This window comes from Microtus ochrogaster, chromosome 16 (genome assembly GCF_000317375.1).
Source record: "Microtus ochrogaster isolate Prairie Vole_2 chromosome 16, MicOch1.0, whole genome shotgun sequence".
Classification (NCBI taxonomy): domain Eukaryota; kingdom Metazoa; phylum Chordata; class Mammalia; order Rodentia; family Cricetidae; genus Microtus; species Microtus ochrogaster.
In genome coordinates, this window is record NC_022018.1 from 49138228 (window position 1) to 49147399 (window position 9172).

Below are 9172 nucleotides of genomic sequence, written 5' to 3' on the forward strand. Positions count from 1 at the left end.
ATATACTCTCATATACATATTTCACTCTTGCAAATGAAACAAGATCTTTTGAAGACCATATTATTATATTAATAACTGAATGAATGTTAACTATTGTTTATAATATTTATAAAAACATGAAATATAATAACAAACATTTATATTATCATGTCAAAAGAATAATCCCCAAACCCTATCCCATATATATATCACATAAACAAGTTTAATTATTAGAGACTTTGACTAACTACCAAGACATCTAACATTCTGAAGTTAATTGGCCCAGGTTCATTTAGAGAGAAAATAGCAGTAAAAAAAAATACTTAATGTTACTCACAGGATAATTTTAAATATAAACCCATGCAAAATTAACAAGATATACAGAAATCAGATTATATAAAAACTGAATACAGTTCCATAGTGGTCAATTGAATCTGTACCCATGTTCAAAATGCATGGAACAAAAAATGCTAAAAGCGATGTCATCTTTGGAGGTAGGACACTATAGATAAGAAATTGTATGACTTTTAATATCCCATGGCTTTTGATGCTGTTGCATGGTAAGTAGTTCAATAGTCATCTTTTTCCCTTCTATATTACACACTCTAATCCTCTAAACTTTAATAGAAAATTAAGTTTTTCTCCATAGCAAGCAAAACAAAATGTTTCCTATGTTAGTGACAGTGTCCTGTAAGTCACGCTAGTTTTGTCTTTTAATAACGCAGCATACAAAAGGCAGGCCATTTTCCATGTTACAAGGGATAAAACTGAACTTCCAGTTGATACTTGTCTCTGACAACTTGCAAGGCCAGCACTGGCTTTTCCTGTTTAGTCTTTTGTTCCATGGCTGTGCTGGGGATTAAACCCAACAACCTGGTATATGCTAGACAAGTGCTCTACCCCTGATCCACAGCCCTCGGCCCTCCAAAGACCAGTTTTAGATCCACGAACACACTCTTCTGACCTTTTGAGCTTAAAGCTGGCAACTCCCCGTGATCAAATTTCCATTGGCCTAGGACACAGAGTGGAAACTCTTGAGTCAGTAAACAAATCATCCACAGTTTAATCCCGATCCTAAACTTTTAGAGAAAGCACTGTTCCAGTTCTCTCTTCAAACAGCGTGTTAAAAATATGCGGGATTTGCATATGTAGGAAGACACACCCTTCTGGTTTAAAAAATAAGAGAAGTCTGGCACGACAGAGCTCATCTGGTCAAATCTGTTCCCGTCTGCCCACCTGAAAGTGCGTCCTGGCAGGATGGGAAAAACCTGAAGGCAAGTTTCACTTTATCGTTTGCCTGGGGCGGTGAGATGACATTATTCTAATTAGCCATGTTCAAAAGATTTTCAGTTAATTAGAACATACAGTGCTTGGAAAAACAAGAAACAGGCAGTTAGTGAAATTTAAAGGCAGCTAGAATTCCTTAGTCCATTTCCAGTAACCTGCTTGTCCCACTAAAACTACCTGCCCTACACGATTCAGGGCAATCACCTGAATGGTTAATTAGTACCTTCCCGTGACAGCGTGGGCAGAATAACGTTAACGTGCATCTTTTGAAGGGTAGCTAATGGAGCTGCTGTCTGTTCACGTGGAGTTCCACCTCGAAGTTCAGGTTTGTTGGTTGGTTTAGAATATCTCATTAGTATTTCAAATAACACTCAAGGAATCCCAGCACTTCTTTCTTTTTTTTTCCTCCAGAATTATTTTTAGGCAACAAGAGCAATGCCCATTCATTAAAATAAATCTGTGAATTTGAAAAGTAAACCAAGTGATTCTCCCCGCCCCCCATCTCTCAGGGAGGCTAAGCAAACTACACATCATCCCCAGGGTCTCCTTTTTTTTTTTTAGAAAATGTTTTTATAAATGTCTATGGCCCAAAACAATCTTAGCCAACACTTTGGACCATCCCCTCCAGGGTTATTATCATGTGTTGATCTGGTGTGTGTTTTACGTTTTCTTAAGAATACTCTGGGGGCTCTTAAATTTGATCAGAGAGCAAAAGGAGATAAATGGCAATTCTGCTCCTGAGAACCTTGAAGAGTCTCTCCACCCTCTGTTCTCTTTTTTTTTTTGTGATTTTAGGTAAGCCCGGGGGATCCTGAGGCCCCTCCCGACTTCACCCTTGGCTACTGATGTTCACCCCAGAGTGGGAGGGGTGTTGCATGCGCATCAATGTGCAGGTGCACCTGTTTGTGCACGTGCAGCAGCCAGAACAGGATGTCACATGCTGTCATCTCATTTTCTACCTTGTCGCCCCAAATGGCATCTCACTGAGCTAGAAGTGCGGCCTATGACTAGGGTGGATGACTAGGGGACTCCCAGGAGGTTCACCTTTCTCTGCCACCCAGTGCTAGGGTGAGAAGCACACAGGGTTATGCCTGGCCTTTTACATGACTGTTGGGGAATTTGAACTCAGGTCCTTTTGCTTGCAAAGCAAGTGCTCCTAACCACTGAAGCACCTCCCTAGACCCTCCCTTTATTATTATTTTTTTTAACATTTTTTTCTTTGAGAGAGAGGAGTGACGAAGGGATGGAGGGAGAGCATGCGCACATGCCACACAGCACAAGTGGAGATGTTAAATCTCTCCTCCCACAGCGTGGGTTCAGGGGATCAAACTGAGATTGTCAGGTTTGAGTCATCTCAAGCTCCCTTGGCACCTAGAAAATTTAACATGACTTATGTATAGCTATGCAAATAAAGCATTTACTGATAATAAATTGTAAATGAATTTTTTAAAATAATCCTTTGGTACACATATAATTTTACAATAATGCAAATCTGCGTGCTAATGAGTGGGTATGCCTGCTTATTTTAAATAAAGAACTAAATCTTGGCTGGATGTTTGATATGACAAGACATAAAGCATATCCAACGCTGCAGAGTTGGTGGATATTTGGGTTTTATAATCATCAGTGCGAAAACACCACTTCACATAAATCCATAGTACAAAAGGCAGAGGAACGTAGAAGGCCATCTCAGAATATGGTGGAAGTCTGCCCTAATCCCAAACCTAAATTCATTTAATCATTTCTTTTTTTCATGAGAGTCAAGTCATCCACTCGAACAGCAATTTTGAAACTCAAACATTTTAACACAATACAATCCAAAAGGATACTCATTTGATATTTACATGACAGAGAGAAAATATTAAACTTCTTGCTTTCCTTAAGGAAATTGTTATCTCTTTATAAAAGTAGAAAATTTTCAGTGGGTCTAATAAATATTGCAGCTGGTAACCAATACTACTCTGGAGTCAGAGTCTGGCCGGCCAGGCACGTTGGCAGTGTGTGGTGTGCCAGCGTGAGGAATGCAAAGCTTGTGTGTTGTGTTTTCACAACCTGCTGCAGTAAAGTCTTGTGCGGCCGCTGTCATTGTTTCAGTGAAAAATGCCACCCATTGGTGGTGCTGCGTGAGGAGGTTTGATACTTGCTGACACTGGGGACAGGCTTTGAGAGCCACCTACTTGCTTGCTCTATCTGTTTCAAATTTCCATTTAACATGTGAGCTCTCGGCTCCCTGTTCCACCAGTGATCCCTGCTACACCAGGTCATGAGCGACTGTCTATCTGGAGCTGATAGCCCAAGTAAACTTCTTCCTTCCATAAGTTGCCTTGGTCATGGTTTACCCCAACAGCAGCACAGTAGCTACTACAGGAACTCAGGAGCGCACCTTCCAGAAAGACCTTGGCTGCACTGTGCATCTGAGTTTGAATTAAGCTTTGGTTGTTGTGCATTCATAAATTAGTGCTCCTGCCAAATATTTTCACAGCTCCAATACTCAGTTATGAGACCCTCTGTGGGGCCACAAGCCCTAGTTTAGGAAGCCATGGCTGAAATAAGAAATAAGAAAGAAGGAGGCAGGTGAGAGGCACTGAAGGGTTCTAGAGGACGAAATGAGAGTGGACTCTCTTCTCAGCTTGATCCACCCAGGGTCAGCATCCACTGACGCCTTGTGAGTTTTGAAAGGCTTGCAGCATCAATGAAGGCTCAGCCAGAGGGAACTGGCCAGCCCCCAGCAAACCGACCTTCTTTCCGTAATGCTGGACTGTAATGGAAAAGGAAAGGCGGTACAGCAAAGACACCAACGTACTTCTCTGCCTGACCTCAAAAATCCAGTAGTTTCAGATATGAAAGTTGAATATGCGATTAATAATTTGATTTGCCAAAACAGTACCAAAACAAACAACAACAAAAACCAGCAAAAGAGTTACCTCAAAAAAAATGCCTTTTAAAACATTTGTATCCATTCTTTCACATGCCCATATATACATGATACTTTTCCCACTGTCCTGTTGCCCCTCCTTCTGAATACCTTCTTCTTTTCATCAGTCTCCCTCCCACTTTAATGTCTTTTCTCTATAGCTGGATTTAATTGGGGTTGCTGGCATTAGCATGAGGTGGGTGTTTTACTTGGACAAGGGCAATGTGCCAGTGGCTACACCGCTGAGGAGTATGACTTACCCTCTCCTAATAACCACGCACTGTTTATGGCTTCTCAAGGAGGCACGGAGCCTCGTGAGCCCTATCCTTTCCTGTGGTGGCATGCCCACAGACACAGTCTTGTGCAGGTTGACACTGCTGCAGTGTGCTCAAGTGCCACAACGGTGCCACGTTCAGGAGACAGCACTGCAGCTCTCTCCCCCATCCTCCAGCTCTTACATCCTTCCTGCTCCCTCCTTTGCAGTGTCCTCTGAGTCTTAGAGGGGTGAGCTAGGCATCCCATTTAGGGCTGAGCCCCACCAGTTACTTATTCTCAGCGCTTTGACCAGTTAGAAATCTCTGTGTTAACCATCGCACACAGCAAATGGGAGCTCAGACCAAGGCTGTAGGCTTGTCCAGTGTGTGGGTATAAGCGTACATATTTAGAAGACACGTTGACACTGGATCTTATTAGAAAAGCATAGCAATCAGCTCCTGCCACTAGAAGGAGGTTCGCCCCTCTTTTAATTAGCTTGTTTGCTTTCTTTTTGAATGTACATGTTACATGTAGCGTGTTTGCTTAAAATGACGACTCTCCTTAATTCAGAGGCATTCCACAGATCTGAACTCTTCAAATGCCAAGTCCGCAAAAAAAAAATAATAATAATAAAATAAAATAAAAACCACATGAACTGTCCCAGACTAAGGGAGCCTAAAGAGACCTGAATGTAAAATTCACTAAGAGAGGTGTTTCTTTCATTTGGGTTTGAAGAGGTTAATGGAACCATCGGTGGAAAATGAATAAATGAAATATGAATAAATTTTATGTCAATGTTAGTTTCCTAGATATGGTAATTATTTAGGATTTTTATAGAAAATATCTTACTTTTAGATTTATAAGCATTTAAGATCAAAGGTAGCTTCATGCCTGAAAGTTAAACATTTTAGGGGCAAAAAAAGGAATAAAGAAGTTAAAACATGATAAAATGTTCACAGTTGAGAACATCGGTGTACATAAGTATATGCACACTCATGTATACATAAATTTATACAAAGTTTAAAATAAAAATAACATTAAAAGATAGTAAGATAGTTTTTAATGTTATTATTTAAGTTTTTTTTTAATATCGCACAGAGATATAAGCAAATACTTAGCATCCCTGTAAGTATTCGTAATATATGTTTTAATCTTAATGACACATACAAAAATTCTAATGGGAAGATATAATTTTACATTTTTATGGGGTGGTCTAATTGATCTCATAATATGCCACTCGGAGTGGCAAATCCTGCCAGTGATCCTCCAGCAAGACTTGTCCCTGCTGAGAACTGAATGTCTCTTAAGAGCCGACAGCGAGGCCCACAACACGTGCGCAACTTAAAGTGAAGCTCTTCCCTCGCCAGAGTTCACGTTCTCTGTATTTTGCCGGGATTTTCTTTCCATATTTTGCCCGCATGCACCATTTTAGACTTGCAGCTTTTCAAGGAAACATTCACAGCTTGGTGAGATCTTTTTTTTTAAAAAAAAAAAAATTACATTTGAAGCAGGTTAAAAACAACTACAATCAAAAAAAAAAAAAACTCTTGTTGTCTAAAGTGGGACTGAAAACTAGGAGAAGGGTTTTTATTATTCTCAAAGTACTCAGAATTGTTCGGCTTGCTTATTTTATATCGACCATGATCCTAAAATCTAAAAACTGCCCTGAGCAATCTGCCAGCGACAAGCTAAAGTATCTCTTCCTTATGACAAGAAGACGGACAGCAATCCAACTGGCATCTTGTTTCCGTGAGTATGTATTTGTCCTGATCTATTGTAGTTCAGCTAATTATAGCTTTGTATTACAAGACCTTCCGTCTAAATCAGGCCCCAAGATAAACAGATTTGCTGCTTGTCTTCCTTGTATATATCTAACTCAACTGACGAGTTATTAATAGTTTATTTTTTTATGAAGTCGATTATATATGTTTGGACTCGCCACTAGATTGTAAGTGCAGTAAGATAAAAACTGTGTATTGGTGTGTACGCAATTGCAGCCTTCTTGAACCAAATTAAAAACCAGATCATCCCAACATGGAAAATAAAATGTAAACAGTTTGGGTAGCTGGGCTTCTCTCCTCACTCTAGAATGATGCTCTAGGTTGCTGGGCATGGCTCCCCACACTTGAGATTCCAGCACTTGAGAGGTAGAGGCATGACGGTCAGGAAATAGATGTCATATTCAGTTTCATAGCAAGTTCGAAACAGCCTGGGCTACAGGAGGCTGGGTCCAAAACAAAAACAGAGAGGGAGAAGAGGGGTAGGGAGGGGAAGGCAGGGAGGGGAGCGATGCAAAGGGAAGGCCAGAGGTTGAAGCGAGGGAAAGACAAACTCTTTTGGAGTGACGTTCACTGCCTGGCCTGAGCCTTCACAAATTTCTTCTTGCTTTAAAACTCATCCCAACATAAAGATCTAAAACCAACTAGCTATTTGCCTGTTTTTACTAAAGACAAAGGGATGACCAAATGTAACATGGCAGGTCAGTGCAAGATTTGATTTCCTTTGAGCACCAAGGAGTCTATCTGGCCTGGCTCTTGATGGGCAACAGCTTCACGCCAACAACCAAGGGACAGTGCTTGGACTCCTGTTCCTCCTGAAGGCTAGACCCATGAAAGAACAGGGTTGCCTGTTGCTGCCAATCGGGAAATCGTCCCCAGGCAGCATTAGATCACCACTGTGTCCTGCTCTAGCAGTTATAACAGTGTCTGTTGTGGCAGAAAACACAGATGGCGGCTCCAGACCTGTCAGTGAAAGTAGGAAAGGATCAGGCCACCTCCCTTTAACGGAGACGCTGATAAACTCCTCCTCAAGCCTGTGCAGAAGCGGTGAACCAAGTGAGAAAAGCAGGAAGGAACAGAGAGAGGAGGGATGGAGATGGCCAGGGAAAGAGGAGACCATTGATTACAAATCAGTTTCAAATAGTTACAGTTCCAGAGAACACGGCAAGGACACAACACTGAATGACAGCAGTTGGGTGAAGTTCTCAACCAAGTGGCACTGACCATGTCAGCAGCAAGAAGTAACTGGGCAGAGATGGTGTAATTGAAATTTAATAAGAAGTTGCCTCTTTCCAAAGTGTTTTCCTAAGTGTCTTTCTTTGGTTGTATTTTCTTACTAATCACATTTACCACAGATGCAGATGAGTCTGTATACTTTGGGTCTTCCTATAATATTTCTAACATCTGTCATTTTTGATCTGAAAAGTTGATACCCTGATATGCCACCAATACCAGCAATGACCATCTACAATAGACTGTATCAATCACACCCATGGATACAGGACTGATGAGGGATGTCTTTCTTATGCTGTGAATATGTTTTATTACCATTGGTTAATAAAGAAGCCGTTTTGACCAATAGTCAGTCAGAATGGAGCCAGGCGGGAAATCCAAGCAAAGACACAGGGGAAAAAAATGGCAGAGTCTGGGAGATACTAGCAGCCGGTGGAGAAGCAAGATGTGAGGTAATGCTATGGCAATGTGGCAATACATAGATTAATAGAAATGGGTTAATTTAAGCTATAAGAACTAGTTACTAATAAGCCTGAGCCATCAGCCAAAAAGTTTGTAGGTAATATTAAGCCTCAGAGTGGATATTCGGGAACTGTCAGGTGGGAGAGGAACCTCCAGTTACACAACACGTTGGCCCCTTCATCTTTTTCAGAGAGCCATGTTTTACATGCAGGTGGTTAATTAGAATGGGAGTTAATTAGTTAGGGTAGTTTGCTGTGCTTGTATCTTCGACAGATTGTGTCTGTTTTCTATTCTGTGGTTCCCATTGCATCCTCAGAATACATCCAATCTCATCAGAATCAGAATAAAAAGAGAGTCTACTGCATATGGATTAATAGCCACACGGTATCAAACTCGATAAGCCACTCAAAAACATATGCACAACGATCACTAGTTTTCACATGTGGTAGACAGGTAGGTATCTGTTTGACTTTGGTTTGCCCTCTTAAGATTGCCATGGTGGAGGCTTGGTCTCCATGGTGGTGCCTTGAGTTTGAAGAACCTTGAGAGCAGAGTCTACGGGGAGATGGTGTTGTCTTGAAGGCACCATCTTCAGAGGGACTAATGCAGGTCTTGTAAGATTGGGTCCATTCCCATGAGTCGGGGTTACCACAAATTGAGTTCACTGTTACAGCTCATTCTTTTGCACAAATTCCCCATCCTCCTCCCTCCTTCCGTTTCTCTGCCACACTGTGCAGCCAGAGAGCCCTTATCATGATATTGGCAAGATGTATTTTAGATCCTCCAGCCGCCAGAATCAAAGTCAAATCGTCCGCTATGCTTTATGTTACTCAGCCTTGAATAGTCTGTGATAGCCACACAAAATGGGCTAAGTGTTAAAATATCGTGGCTCAGCAAAGTGTAGCAGGTTGAACAATATCTTAAAGCTATGAACATCACTCAATGAAAGGACACATTCCAAACAAGCGAGGAGAGCACAGATGTGGTCTTTTAATTGTCAGGAGACCAAATGAAAAAAAGAGGGGCTAGAGGGATGGCTTAGCTACTAAGCGCATGTATTACTTTTGCCGAGGACCCCAGTCCAGTTCACAACCCCCACGTTGGGCTGCTCACAACCACATACAACTGCAGCTCCAGAGTGTCTGGTGCCCTCTTCTGGCCTCTGCAAGCACTACATACCCATCCCCCACCCCACCACACATACACTTAAAAATAAATAATTAAACAAAAGAATTGAGAAAACATAATATCTGGGATCTGTGTG